Source organism: Medicago sativa, chromosome 2, assembly GCF_051527215.1.
Source record: "Medicago sativa cultivar Bolivia chromosome 2, Bolivia_mono, whole genome shotgun sequence".
NCBI classification, from domain to species: Eukaryota; Viridiplantae; Streptophyta; class Magnoliopsida; order Fabales; family Fabaceae; genus Medicago; species Medicago sativa.
In genome coordinates this window covers 60,053-76,857 of record NC_140750.1, presented here as the reverse complement: position 1 = coordinate 76,857, position 16,805 = coordinate 60,053, and the positions used below count along the sequence as shown (strand labels likewise).

Sequence of the window (16,805 nt, the reverse complement as noted above, 5' to 3'; positions counted from 1 at the left end):
ATGTGCATAAGCAATCATATTTGATGTCATAAACATTTTTGGACCTACTACCTCAATGTTAAATGATCGATATACATTTTTTAACGAAGTTGGTGAAAAATGGGTAATAGTGTAAATATTTTATAGTTTAAAAGACCAATTTAAAATAATAAAAAATTTAAGGGTGTGTTTGATCAGCTAAAAAACGAAGGACATGACAAGACAACTCCAGTTGTACAGTGTTTGATTTGTAAAACTGTTTCTGGGACATGACAAACTAGAGGTAAGGATATGACTAAAACAAAACTTTTTGTCTCTCACTAAACCACAACACAACTTTTTGTACTGCAACATCTCAGACTGCTTTCAGGATTGCCGAATAACCCCACAAACCAATACGAGTCTTATCAACGTGTTTTGTCCTCACTCGCACGTTTTCTGAAAAATTTCCCTGAAGGTCACATATCACAAAATTGCTCCAAATCAAGCACGCTTAACTGTAGAGTGTAACGCCCTATTTCTATTAAAGCGATAAAACACGCGAATATAAGAAATATTCAAGAAATAAACGCTACGTCATCAAATAACAACAGTCAAGCATATATATATAATGTCTCATTTGTTACAGCGGATATAATCATACATCTCCAAATCAAAAACAATACATCTGCCATGGTCAATAATCAACACCAACATAAAATCCTCCAAAGTCTCAACAAAGAGTACATCTCAACATAAATAAAATCCAACAAATAAGGGACACCGACTCGACCTAATCAGAGCCCTAAACTAAACTCCAAAATGATAGTGGAGGCTAACCCCAGCTATCCAAGCACTCACCGCAAGCGAACTACTCCTGCACAACGTTTACCGATCCGTACAGACAGGTAGGCGGTCAAAACCACTGGAGGTTAGCATTACATTAATCATAATCAATATAATTAACTTGACATAAATAAACAGTTCAATTTTCAATTATTCATCATGAGCATTTAACCTCCACATCCACATTCATATAACAACTTCAATCATTGCAAGTGTATAATCATTTAGCACACTCATCATCATCATTCAATGCAACAATCCAGACTCATGCAATGTGATATGCCTAAACTCGACACATACATGCATGTGGTATCAAATCTCCTCAAGGTCGTCACCCATGATGCAACAAAAACATCATTATCAACGGCTATAGTCAACGACAATATAGATATAACATCCGACACGACATATGATGCATGAACATATGAATCGATCCACTATGCATATGTTCACAACGATTCAACGGCTATATTCAACAGCTATCATCAACGGCTATCATCAACATTTAGTATATATGCAATCAACAACAATTCACCACCACTTAACTTATATATAATCATCAACAACATTCACCATTCAATCAACATATAGTTGTCACACATATACACCATCAATCATCTCCACATAAGTTACATCAACTATCCATAAAGGATTCATAAGGCAATCGACTCTTAAAATCATTTTTAACAAAGTTCGTCTCTCAAAATCACAACATTAGAAATAATTGAGCAATTGAGCCAAAACCAAGTAAACAAGTTCCAATGCCTCAACTAAGTATACCTCTAGGCCACATATGAGTGCAGTAGAGGATACCTTGGCGTTTCACCGGCCAAATACGACGAAATCATGAAAATCACGAAGTTCGTCTCACTTTATCGTTTTTCAAGAAATTTCCATTTTCAAATCAAAACAAGATAGATCCATCACATCATAGTTTAAATACCATTAAACACCTTAATTGAACTTAGAGAACATAAGTTTGAAGTTAAGAAACATTCCATAAAGTTTGGGTTGACTTAGAAATAGTTATGCGGAATTTTCGTAAAATTTCCCTAAGACCTCCTTGGAGTATTTTCCTCATAACTCACAAACCAAAAATCATTTTCAAGTCAAACCAAAGCCTCTGGAAAGCTAACAAAATTATCTACAACTTTCATGTTCACGTCAAAAGCCAAATCAAAACAGAAATGTGAGAAAAAGAAGCAAGAACGCAAAACAGGGCGTTCTGAACAGCAGCTTCAGTTCAGAAATTAAACTTTCGGGTTCAACCCATTTTCACCCAAAAATCCCAATTTTGATCATTCCAAACCCCAAAACTTAATCCCAAAGATGTTTATAGGTCATATAACATTCCAAACACTTAAACATACACAAGTTTTGAGATTAAAACATCAACACAACAAATTTCATCAAATCACCAAACTTCCACAACTTTCAACAACAACAACAATTCTCATCACCAATTCATCAATTCATGATACCCAATGCATCAATTCATCAACAACACATGTTAAAACAACAACAACAACATTTGAACATGAATTCATCAACAATTCAACAACCACAACTTCATTAATCATCAATTTCATATCATGTTCATATCTACCCATTTTGACATACAAATTCAACAACAACAACACAATTAACATTCAATTCATGTACATAATCATGTCGTCAAAATTAAGCACGAAATTCTACAACCAAAATCAAATTAAGCACTTAACAACAATTATGCAAAGAATTAGGGTAGAATTAAACTAAAGGATTATGATTAAAGCCTAACCCCCTTACCTCAATTCTTCACAATCAACACTAAGGCTTCACTTTAGCTCCAATCCTTGAAGCTTGACCTCCCTCTAGCCTTCTCTAGATCTCCTCTTCAAACCTTTGTCTTCTCTCTATCTCTTCTCAATTGAAAATGAAAATGTTGGCAAAAACCCTATTTCCTCTACCAACTAGAGCTTATATAGGTTCACCTAATTGGGTTTAACTCACCACACCTTAATGGGCCTAACCCATTTCTATTCTAACCCACAAATGTTACTACTCACTTAACGGTAAAATGTAACACTAACGGTCAACTACCGGTAATTAAAATAAATTACTACAACTCCCTAGCACTTAGTAAAATAACCACTCTTACTAAGTACTAAAAATAATCCTCGGCAAAATTACAAAATTACCCCTACTCTCAAAATGACCAAAATACCCCTAAGTCCAAAATGACTAAAATACCCCTAAGTCCAAAATGACTAAAATACCCTTCTAACACCGAATTCTACAATTCACGACCAAAAATACAAACAGAGGCAATTAATCACATAAGAGTACATATAACACACATAAATAAATAATAAAATAAATCTAGCGAAAAATCGGGCTGTTACATAGAGTTCTTATGGAATGAGCTACCAAAAAGAAGATTCATCTTGTTGGTATAAGTAGTACCAAACAACTCTTATAAGCATTCCTTCAACCATGCAGTTTCATACCTGAACAATCTCATGATCCTCTCATTTCGACATGATTCAGTTGCCTAGAAGCTATCAGGAGCCGGACCACTCCATGCCCTCGTCAGCCTCGGGCGTTGCATGTATCATGTACAAGTTATCTAAAACACAAAAATAGATTTTTGTCCCCCAAAAATTATTCAATATCATAAAAGTTTGTTATGTCTTGTGTTGTACTGTTCAATCTTGTGCTGTTGCATACTATTTTGCAAATCAAATGCTCCCTAAAAACCCAATTAGTAACAAAAATTACTTAAAGAGATAACTTATGTTATAAACATCTAACTTAAATGATCATAAAATGTATTTATTCTAATCTATACTATATATAAAGAAAAGAAATGCAATGGCGTATTCGCATGTGACATGTGTATGTACCAGCACCTGCGGGGGTTCCACTTGTGTAACATTGGGCATTTTATGTTATATAACATTGCCCAATCTGGGTGTGCCACGTGGCACACCTTTTTAAAAAAAAATCAATTATAGCTGATAAGAAAACACGTGAGAGTAGAAACTCAAAAAACGCATTCCCTCTTCTCCTTCTTCCCTGCGACATCAGAACTCACCACACCCACCATCAACTATCCTCCGTCACCGCCGATACCTCCATCCGCCACCGTCCTCATCTCCGTCATCGACCACCTTTCCTCTTCTCTTTCTCCCTTGCAACAATCCCTTTTTCAAATTTGATGAATTTGATTTGGAATGGATTTTCAAATTCTTGAGGAAAATCAATTAAAGCTGATTCAGTAGAGCAAATAAGTAATAACAACACTTTCAGTTGTTTCTTGAGAGGTGGGTTGATTTGAGATTTTTTTAATTGTGACAACAATACTGAAAAAAAGGGTTATAATGATGTTGCAGAGAAGTTGAGCTTCTGTTAAATTTAAATTGAAAATATGTGAAATTGCTGCTATTTGAAATTGAGCATTTGTTATGAAAACTCAACATCTGTTATTTTGCGGCTATTAGAAATTTCTGTTATTAGCTGTCAACTGAAATGTTAAAAAGCAATATACTGCTATAGAAAAAAAACTGAACACATAAGTATTGGTGCAAGGTAGTTGATGGTGAGTTATCGGCGGTGGCAAAGGATAGTTGATGGTGGGTGGTGAGTTCTGATGTCGTAGGGGGAGAAGGAGAAGAGGGAATACGTTTTTTGTTTCCTGAGTTTCTACTCTCACGTGTTTTCTTATCAGCTTTGATTGATTAATTTTTTTTTTAAAAAAAAGGTGTGCCACGTGGTACACCCTGATTGGACAATGTTATATAACATAAAATGCCCAATGTTACACAAGTGGAACCCCACATGCGGCGTGCCTTCTTTCTGATATAACTTTGTCACAAAAGGCATTGCATTTCAAAATGGCTTAATAGCAGTTTTCGCCCCATAACTTTCACGAAGTTGCGATTTTGGCCTCCTAAAAAAAAACTACAAAATCGCCCCCTAAGTTTTGCAACTGTAGCAGTTTTGGCCCCCAAGGCAAAAAAAAATAACATGTGGCACCTCACTTAGGGTGCCACGTCAGTGTAGACCGAGTCAAAATTGGCCTTGGGGGACAAAACTGCCATAGGTGCAAAACTTAGGGGCGGTTTTATAATTTTTTCCTTAGGGGGCCAAAATCGCAACTTTAGAAAAGTTAGAGGGCTAAAACTGTTACTAAACCTTTCAAGGAAATTTTACCCTATACCCCTACATTTATACCCTCACCCGTACATTTTTCTTGAATTGTCTATTTTACCCTTCTTAAAACACCAATCTTCCCTGAAATTTATTCCTGTTCCTATTGGAATCCTCTTCTTGTTCACCCTGTAGTCTTCCTGTTTGCAAGCATTAACATCTTCGTGTCCAAAATCATCAGCTTTCACAATAGCGAGTATTATGATTCAGATCTCATTCAATTTTTCTTTGCGTTTTTGATTGATATTCATTCATGAAGATCCATTTTTGTTTTTAGATAATGTTTCCAAAAAACACAATCCTACATTTTCCAGATTTCAGTTTCAGAAAACGCAAATACACATGGAAAAGTGTTTGATTTGTTTGGGATCCATTTAATACTCACTAAGATATGTTTGTAATAGGATTAGGAAGTATATAGCACAACAATTACAGAAGACGAGAAGTATTACGGAAATGTGTTATCCTTAAATCAATTCTTTTTTTTTTCTTTCAAAAGTAACATATCAAAATTCTAAACAAACATTAATAATTGGCCAATTCAAATTGCAATGATGGATCAGATTATTTGGCTTGATTTCACCTTAAATCTCAATTCAATTATGCCTAAAATCAATTCAATTGCATTGAGGATTTAACATGGGTTCCACGGCATGAAGAATTTGAAAGAATGATTAACAAATTTCTGGAATCGTTATTCTTTCCGGTAATACACAAACATGGACTTGCCATGTGGGGTGAACTCAAATATTGAAAGTGAGGGGTGAAAGAAAAGTGTAAAACGTTAAAATGATAGAAGGGGTAATATTGGAATTTTTTATAATTTATTGGGGTGGAGGTATAGATGTTGGGTATAGGGTAAAATTTCCACCTTTCAAAATTGGTAAAGGATAAGATTCTATGAATGTGGTCACTTCAGTTAAATGTAGACTTTTTTTGAAACCCAGTTAAATGTAGACTTATTGTCTTTTTACTTTTTTTTTCTCTCATAAAACTTACCGTCGCTTACTTATTTCACAAAGGTTGGAGAGGGATATGAAGTAAGTAAAGTATAAACTACATGCTACCTTTAGAACTATTTTTTCTTTTGTATAGTCATATTATACAGGAATTTATTTAATTTGTTTTTCTTTTTTATTTGACAGAGGAATTTATTTTGTTGAGGAGTTGAATATTATAATAAAAATTGTTATTTATTAATAAAAATGATATTTGTATAATTATTTTAAACAATTTCTTTTATATTTTTGTTGTGTATTTGTTCTTTTACTTTTTATTTTGTTATTGTTTTTATCTCCGAATAAAAAGAAAGAATTAAAAATTTATACTATATATAAAGAAAATAACCTCTTTCACCTCTTTTGGGCTGGTCTTTTCTCTTTCCAAAAATATCCAAAATTTTGAATACAAATAACACAAGTAACAAATAGATAAGAATAAATTTAAATATTAAAAAAAGGTTAATTAAATTTTTAGTCCTTATAAATATTCACAGTTTTATTTTTAGTCCTTACAAAATAAAATCACATTTTTTAGTCCCTGTGACATTTTCCTTAAGCATTTTAGGGACCAAAAATGTTGATGGAAAAATTTTATAGGGACTAAAAATGCTGATGGAAAATTTTATAGGGACTAAAAAGTGTGATTTTATTTTGTAAGAACTAAAAACAAAAATGTGAATATTTATAGGGACAAAAAACTTAATTAACCCTTGAAAAAATATAACAAACACGATATGAATATATATATATATATATATATATATATATATATGTATGTATGTATGTATGTATGTATATGTCAAGTATTTTTTCCTTTATCATTTAAAAAGTGTAACAAACTAGACGAGTATATTTATACTTACCTTTTCATTATCCCAATTACACCATTAAACAACTTTTTCTATAATGAAGATCGTTTTTGGCGTCATTAAAAAAAATTAAATTATATTTTTTTGTTATATTGTTGATGTCATTGAAATTAAATATTTTTTTCGCTATATTTTTTGTGTCATTGAAATAAATAATAATTTTCAAATGTTTTCGCTAGTTATCATAAAATAATTATGCAAATATATAAACTAGCAGCAGAAGTTGCAACTGCCTAAGACCATCTCCAATGGGAGAGTCTTAAACATTTAATACCTGGTACCTGTTAGGTACCCTATTATTGGAGAGAATTTTTTTTGGGATCTTATAAGACCCGAGATCTTACTTAAGACCTCCAATCTTAAGAACCCATACTCTTTTAATATTAAAAAATTAAAATGTAATGATATAAAGTTATTGACAGTTGATTAGTGAGTCATATTTAAGAAATTCGTGTGAGATCAGGGTTGGAGGGATTGATTGTTTATTAGGTATTACTATTAAAAAAATTAGAAATGAGTGATGTGTACATGCGGGACCCATTTTAGTACCCAAAAATAAATGTCTCCATTGTGAATGCTCCAACACACTTTTCGAAGCAAGGGATTATAATATATAACAAAAATACACAAACTTGCAACTAGATATTAACTCCCGATCTCGAAGCAAAAGCAATCGGTCCACTAAAATCCAGAACACAAATTTGCAAGGCCTCTGACTTGATGTGCGGTGAGAAAACAAAAATCATGCTAGAAAAAGAAACATGTCAGCTCCAAGACCACCCACCTTCGAATCACCCAAACTCAAAGTAACCCAAAACGCAACAAGAGCTAGCGACAGCGAGTATGAACCTTACACAGAGACGACCTACAGAAAAACACCTGAAGGGCTCAACACTACCCACACAAAACACCCAACTTCCTACCTAAAAAACACCCAAACACCCCTTTTAGTTATTTCCTGTCCACTAAGCGTTCTGAGCAATCCGAATCCAAATTTTCCACAACACCTCATCCGAACCACACCACTACACCCACCACTAAACAGAACAACACCTATAATTCCTCCCCCAACCATCTCGCATCACCACCGCGAAGACAATCACCATCGTGAAGACCTAACATCACCACCGCGACGGAAGAACAGAGCACCCATCACAAAAAACCACCACCCACCACGGACAAACAACACCTCGACACCAGGAACACAACAATAAGAGATGTGAAGTGGCTGTTAGAGAGTGGTAGAAACCACCCCAAAAGGATTTGATCGACGGCGCGGAGGAGGGACCTCGTCGCACCGTCCCATCGTGAGCCTACATCGGAGCAAGGTTGATTGGATTCATGGGGGAGATGGTGTGTCGGATCTAGATTCTTAGAGAGATGACAAAGTCTTTCTCTTTCTAACTTTATTTTTATTTTCTTTTAAAAATATAGTAATTTAGAAGTTGTTGATTTTATTTTGTTGAGTGGATCTATAATGGTAGTAAATAACAACTTATGGAAAATCTAAGTAAAAAAAAGTTTCTGAAAAATCTACCCTTGCTTGATTACGGATATGTGAAATACTATTTTGAGAATGAAAATATTTTTAAACAATTTTTGGGGTTGATCTTAGAATTTTGCAAAAGTGATATTTGAGCTTTAGGCCTAAAAATTGAAATGTGAGATACTATTTTGAGAATGGAAATATTTATACACAATTTTTGGGGTTGATCTTAGAATTTTGAAAAAGTGATATTTGAGCTTTAGGCCTAAAAGTTGAATTAATCAGATAATAATATGGTTGAATTTGTAGAAAAGGCAATGAAAAAAAACAATAGTGAGAGAGAGAAAAGAGTTTACTCCCTCCGTTTCAAAATACATGTCCAAGTCAACCACTTCACACATGCCAATGCACAATTTTGACCGTTAATATCTTTAATTATCTAAAGTAAAAAATTATAAAAATTTAATATTTTGAAAATATTTGTCGAGACAAATCAAACAACATCTTACATGCTAATATTTGTATTTATACATTAGTTAAAAAGTATGGTCAAAGTAAGTCAAGTGAATAGTGCACATTGCAAAAATTGGACATGTATTTTGAAACGGAGGGAGTAAAAAAGAAGACAAATAGTTCCAATGTTGAGACTTCGTTTGTTTTCCTACGTGAAGTAGAGCTTTAGATTAATCGCACTATTTATAATTTATAATAGGGCGACTACAATAACTGCGTGCTTTTAGCAACCGCACTGAATCCACATCCAAAAAAAAGAATCACCTTTCAGACTAATATTTAATCCATTTTTACTTATTTTTTTAAAATATGATTAACTTTTTATACGATGGATGTTTGATTAACCTTTTATATTAATTTTTATTTTACTTATTTTTTTAAAATATGATTAACTTTTTATACGATGGATGTTTGATTAACCTTTTATATTAATTTTTATTTTTTTTGTCTATGTTTGAATACATGATCTCAAACTCGTTTTCTTTTAAAATCAAATTAATTGAGCTATTCAACTCCTAAATAAAATAGAATTTCAAAAAAATACAAAATATATTAAAATAAAAGATGTTCATCAAAAGAAGATTTCTTTACCAAGCTACCCGGCTTAAAAAAATAATGTTCGAAATTGCCCTACTTTTTGTCGGATCTATTGGGTCTCGCTGCTCTAAACAATAAGTAGGACTATTTAGATTGATATGCAAAATAATTGCTTTAATAGATGGTCATCAGAAATGTACTGCTTGCTGTCAACCTTGTGGAACGTCGTAGTTTCAAAAAGTAAGGGGAAAAATTTTAGATAGATTAACAAACTAGTCAATCTAAAAAGCCCTACCTCGCAATTTGGAACTCCAATGCCCCACATGGCATATATAATGCAAAATTACTATGTATATTCTTTTTTAACTAGGGTAGTTTAGATTTTTTTTTTAAAAAGTTGTAATTTTTTTAGAAAAAATCTCAAAAAGAAAAATAAATTGAAAATGACAAAAAGAAATTCTACATACAAAAGGAAAATGATAAAGTTTGCAAGAAATTCAATAAAGATGAGGTGGCATATTGTGATTTGCAAAAGGGTTTTTTAATAGAGGTATTGCAAGAAGGAAAATGCTACTTCTCAAGAAAAATAGTTTCAAGAATTTTTCAAGAAATAGTTGGCAAATTTTAATTGGATGATATATTTGCCCACTTCCTATTTTTCAGCCACACCTCCTTGAATTGTGGTAAATAGTGCACTGTGATTGGCTATTCTTTATTCTTGAAGAATTCTTGATGTTATTTTTCTAGAGATATAGCATTGCTCTTGCAAGAAAGTCAATTTCCCTTTTTAATAACCCATCTCATCTCATGCATGGTCATCAATATCTGCTTTCAGTATGAAATGGTTCGCAGACAAAATGCTAGAGTGACGTGGCAAAAAATATTAATGGTTCATCACACTTTTTTTTTGTTGAGGGAAATGGTTCATCACACTTTACCATACGTTGTCAATATTTTCTTTTTTTTTATTAAATCGTTTTAATTGAAAGTTTAATTTATATGTGCCGTTCATATAAAAAGTTTTACTTATAAATCTTTCGTTGATTTACTAATAATCTAATGAATTTAATTACATGACTAATGTCGCAATATATTCTTGGATGTACGCGTACAAATTTTTTACTTATCTAAATTAAACAATATAAAACACAATAAATAATTTTTTTTACAATTATAAATAAAATATTTTATCTTCTAGTTTTTTTTATTTTTAATGCAAATACCAACAAATGCATTTTTAGAAGAAGAGACTGAAGAGTTTATATATATATATATATATATATATATATATATATATATATATATATATATATATATATATATATTTTGACAGTTAGAAATAAAATACTTTATCTACAAAAAAATTTACTCAATTATTTTTTCATGTAAATACCAACATATTTATTTCGAATAAAATAATTTTAAGAGAATAATGCTAATGATTCATTAAACAATATTTTGTTATTGTCAACAATGAGCCAATGAGTCCTATTATTCTGGGTCGCGATCTTCGATAAGGAGTTCCTCTATTTTCGTATCTTTTTATTATTTGTGCGGAAGATTTATCTTCGCTCATTAGGGGTGCGGAAAATAGAGGCACTATTTATGGAACTCGGATTTGCAAAGGGGCTCGTGCTATATCCCATCTCTTATTCACTGATGATTGTTTTCTCTTTTTCAAAGTGGAAGAAAGCGAAGCTCAATCATGAAAAATATTCTCTCTATTTATGAAACGGCTTCTGGGCGCAATTAGCTTACCAAAATCTGATATTTTTGCGGTCGTAATGTGTCGGAGCCTTTGAGGAATACACTTGCTTCTATTTTAGGGGTACAAGTTGTTCTTGGTATGGGTAAATATTTGGGTTTACCCTCTATGATTGGTAGGAACATGAATTCCACTTTTGCTTTTATCAAGGATCGTGTGTGGCAAAAAATTAATTCGTGGAATAGTAAATGCTTATCTAAAGCGGGACGTGATGTCATGATTAAGTCTGTTCTGCAAGCCATTCCGCCGTACAGGGACGGAGCTACATATATTACTTTTGGGGTAGTCGCCACCCCCAAATACAAGAAATTTATGACAATATATATATATATATATATACTGAAATTCATACTCGCCCCCCCTAAAGAAATAAGAGTGTTATTAACATGATTAGTTGTACTACAATTACATACATCACTCTAGTACTTTTCAATACACTCTAATTTCAATTCCTTTCCACGTCATTTAATACATATATACAAGCTTTCTATCTAGTGCCCCACATTTAGTCATCTTCTTATAATGATATTAATTTTTGTTTATTACTTATTAGGAAAAAAAAAGTTCCTTACATTCGCCTCTTTTAAAAATAGTACTATTCTTTTTGTTTGAGATGGTAAAATAAGGCATCTTATTCATATTAGCAAAAGGGAAAAAAATATTATTAAGTTAAAAAATACTCTCTCTGTTTTAAAATGAGTGTCGTTTTAGGCAAAAAAAATTGTTTCAAAATGAATGTCACTTTCAGTTTCCAATGCACTATTAATTACTTTTTTCCAATAGTACCCCTTAATTATTACTATGCACACTACTTCCAAAGTACAACATTTTACTTTAATTTATAATGATGGAAATGCACCAATAGTTAACAAGGTTATTTTAGTAAAAGTGGCATGTCTATAGACAACATTATTGCATTTCTTAATATGTGTGTAACAACCTAAAACGACACTCATTTTGAAACGGAGGGAGCATTTGATTAGACTTTATATGATTTATTATCATGTTACGTACGTTCTCATAACTACTAAAGCTTTTTTCTCTAGAAATCAGAAATTTAAAACAAAGCTGATTAATTGATTTCAAACCAAGCAAATGACTCGACATTGCATGAATTATTTTCGCCCCCCTTAACAAATTTTTCTGGCTCCGTCCCTGTTGTCGTATGTGATGAGTATATTTCAACTTCCTACTCCCCTTATGAACACGATTGAAAAGATGATGAATTCCTTCCGGTGGGGTCATGGTCGCACTAATCAACGAGGAATTAATTGGTTAAGCTGAGAGAAATTATCTATGCACAAAACCAATGGGGGTATGGGTTTTAAAGACCTTACGACATTTAACCTTGCCAGGCTAGGTAAACAAGGGTAGAAATTTTTAATGGAACCGGATTCCCTAGTTTCCCGATTGTTCAAAGCTCGTTACTTTCCAAACAATACCTGCTATTGGTCATAATCCCAGTTATGTGTGGCGTAGCATTATGCGCACCTGTTTCATTGTCCGCGGAGGAGCTCGTTGGAGCATAGGTGCGGGCGGGTCTATCACTGTTTTGGGAGAACCATGGGTTTTGAATGGCGAATGCATTGATACTAATATTGTCGGAGCACAATATGTTCATCATGTTACTATTGAAAACTTGATGCTACCAACTGAGAAGATATGGAACGAGGTAGTTGTTAGACAGGTTTTTTAGTGCTGAATTAGCAGATAAAATCATGAGCACGCCCCTTATTGCTCATGTATAATCATACCATTTGATTTGGAGGGCAGAAAAGCAGGGTAAATATTTTGTGAAGAGGGCCTATCGTTTGTGTGTCATAGAACTTATTGATTCTTCTCACCTTCGTCGTCCGGACAATTGGTCCAGCATTTGGAAGCTTAAAGTTCCTCTAAAGGTTCGAAACTTAGTCTGGAAGATGTGCAAGGGTTGCTTACCTACGAGGATGCAACTTCTAGACAAGCGTGTGCAATGCCCTACATATTGTGTCAGCTGTGATTCCACTCAGGAAGATATGGTAGATTTATTCTTTGACTGTCCTTTTGCTGTCCAAGCATGGCGTCTTTCAGGACTTTGGTCTTAAATTCATAATGTAATTTCCACTGCTGCACATGCTACAGAGGTTATTTTCACGTTAGTGGAAACATTTCCAGTCGAACAGAAACAGTTACTTGTGGCCATGTTGTGGAGCATATGGAAACACCGAAATTTAAAGGTTTGAGAGGACGTGACAGAAGTTGTTGCGACTGATGTTGAACGTGCGCGTGTGATGATTACTGACTGGCAGCTTGCAAATCTCTGCCTTCCGAACGCCCTCTAAGATGTAACAACAACTTCATCTATTCGTGTGACTTCCAATTCTACGGAAGCCAGTTTGTCAGCTATTACTCCGGTTGTGTGGCAGAAACCGAACCCGGGGCGCTATAAATGCAATGTCGATGCGGCAGTTTCTTCAACTTAAGATTGTTGTAAAATTAGGCATAAAATTATCTCTATAAATAATAATCATTATATAAATATAAAAATCAATTAAATATATGCAAAAGAGAGATCAATAAACTTATCATCTCTTTTGAGATTTTTGTTGAATTAGATCACCGATCACAAATCTATCATTGTCTTAAGACAACTCAAATCAAACCCATTGTAAAACCAACTGCAGAGACCTACAAGACGAACAAACAATGAAAGTCTAAGACACGCTGATCGCTTTGTCCTTAAAGATTTTCCGGGTAATTATACGCTAATATCTTCCAAGATTTAACAGACCCTTCCCGGTAAAAACCGAGAATACAGAATTGACAAAACGAAATTTTTAGGAAGATGAAGACCCATAATTAATTTGTGAGGAATGGAGATAATTATTTTTATTTCAATATTGATGAAAGCAAATGAAAAAAGTGTAGCTTTTTTCTTCCATACGTGCATCATTGAGCAAAACACATGGTTCTTTAGTAGACCAAGAAAGAAGTCTTAATAATAGCTACATTCAAGAGATGTCAATGGAATGGCAGTTACAAAATTTGGAATTAAAAACATGTTACAAAACCAAGTCAAACATTATAATTAAAATATAATAATAATTTTTTATATTTCTCAATTAAAAATATGGGACATAAAATATTTGAAACTTCTGAAACATTCTCAAAATTCACAGCATTTGCAAAATATTGACTCACAGTGATTTAAACCAATAAGAGAGTGAATATTAGAGAGAATGTTCAAAAAATAGTGTTGATGACACTTCTCTTTATACTAAAAAGAAATGAAGAAATTTGGAACGAGTTCTCAAAGAGTACAATATGTTCATATGAAGCACCAGACCAGGACCAACATTTTAATGAATCACATCCACTAAGGAATTATATACTTGTGTGTTTATTGGGGAAACTAGCAATAAATTTACCTGGGGCCAAATATAGAGGAAAACAAATTATTTTTTGAAAATTAATATATTAAAATTACTTATAAGAAAAAAATAAAAGCACAAAAAATAAAACAGCATTTTCAAGAAAAAAAATGACAATAACTATTTAAAATGTTGAGCTCAACAATGCTTCAAGGCATCAGATTTATATATTACTGATTTTGTATTAAACATGTAAGTAATGGTTTCATCAACGCAAACAATTAAATTATTTACAAGAAACTCGTTGTTAACAAAACTTTCTCTATAACTTTGTAGTTGTTGAAGAGACCACAATTGTTAAAATAAGATGAAATAAATTTACCAATCATACGATAATCTTTTGATACTATGTTTCTATAGTAAAAAAAAGTTTCTATATAGTAAAAAAAAGTTTCTATCATTTTTTTCTCCAAGTAAATTTATTTAGAGTAGTAAATATTTTTTTTTTTTTTAAGGATAGAGTAGTAAATAATTATTATCGGGGTTGCGAAATGCAAAACATACTTACATATTAAAAAAAAATTTGGGGTCCTCTTTCTCTCTTGTAATCAATTTCTTTTAATATATTTTGGGGTTGCAGTACCTTTAGCCTCGCCATTTTTTGGCAAAAAGAAATTATTTTCGACTATAGTTTTTTTTTTTTATCATATCACTTTTAAAAAGAAGTGTTGTCATTTTTTTTAAGAAACTAAACCAACTTACCTGAATTGGTATTACAGAGAACCGAACCTGAGAAAAAAAGCATTGTCATTAGAACTTGTTTTTAATCAATTGTTTGTATTTTAATTACCAAGATTGCTACATGTAAGTTTCCTTGAGAATTTGTGATAGGTGCATGCCACATGTGTTCGACAAGGTGGTATCTGAGGTAGGGCGAGGAGGATGACCGTCCTAGGCTTAAAAAAATAGTCTAAAATTTGAACCACAAGATAAAATAAAAATTAGGGGTCCATTAAGTCCAAAACAAAAAACAATACTTAAACTCTAATCTGAGGTGACAAATGTTGATTCAAATGATTTTTTATGAATCGAAAGTGTTGCAATTATTGATGACTTTACATCTAGAAATACACATTGAAATTATTTTGTATGAACATTTGAATATTAAATAAAAAATTCAATGTTCTTTTGTACGGAGTTTGATTTTTTATTAGATTATTTCTTAATCTAATAAAAACTATTATTTTTAAGCAAATTATTTTCATTCCTTTAAGAATTCAATTTTTTTATATATTTATTAGTTAAAGCCTAATTGTAGATTCATTCTAGACCTCTCAAATCTCTGAAACGAATCTGATACTTGTTGTTTTTGGATTTCCAAACTGTTGTATTTGGATTTCCAAATTCTATTATCTATCGAAGTTGTTACTAGGTTGAGTCACGACCAGGTCGCTTTCTTTAAGACGTTTCGTGGCACTGCCCAAAATTGTGCAAGGCAGACTATCAACCACGCCGCCTCCAGGATAAAACAAGCCCAGCTACAACTGTGCGGTTAACTACTGCACTGTAGAAAACCGTTCGAGAATTACACCTCCAATATGGTACCAAGACCATTCTTTTAATACTGAAACCACTTTAATATGGTATTGTTACCACTCTGTTATGGTGCTGAGACCACTCAAATATGGTGTTATCACCATTCTAACTTTAATTTCTCCAAAACATCAATATGGCACTACGACCACTCAAATATGGTGATACCACCATTTCTCCTCAAATAGAAAATTATTGAAATAATTTATATACCGTTAAGATCATTCTTCATTCCGACAGGACATTATTATTACGAAAAGGGACTATGATCTTAATAGTACTCTTTATTCCGAAGGGATTTATATTATCGAAGGGACTATGTTTTTAAGACCATTCTTAATTTCGAAGGGACATTAAACCGAAAAGGGACTATGGTCTTAAGAACACTCTTAATTTCGAAGGGACAGAAAAGGGAGATGAAGAGAAGAAAGAAGAAAGACTCGTCAACACAAGTCAATAAAGGGAGAAGAGAGAAAGAGTTCCCGACAACTCAATGAAACTCTTTGGTGTGTACAATGCACTGTGTGAGCTCTCTATTTATAGAGAAAATTCACAACTAATAAGTGAGAAACTTTGGGAACAAGTAATACATTACTTTGTGATTAAGTAATTCACATATTAGATCTAGTACAAAAATATCTCAAATGAGTACCAAAATATATTATATTGAGTACAAAAATATATTATATTATG

The 16,805-nt window shown here is 32.6% G+C and overlaps 1 long non-coding RNA gene across 1 annotated transcript; it reads right to left on the bottom strand.

Moving 5' to 3' along the window:
- Nucleotides 1–535: 535 nt before the first annotated feature.
- LOC146943298 (uncharacterized) lies at nucleotides 536–2,765 on the bottom strand. The gene is made up of 2 exons (XR_015028094.1): nucleotides 2,596–2,765; nucleotides 536–835 (listed from the first exon to the last, which is right to left on the bottom strand). It is a non-coding gene; the product is annotated as an uncharacterized LOC146943298 (long non-coding RNA).
- Nucleotides 2,766–16,805: the final 14,040 nt, after the last annotated feature.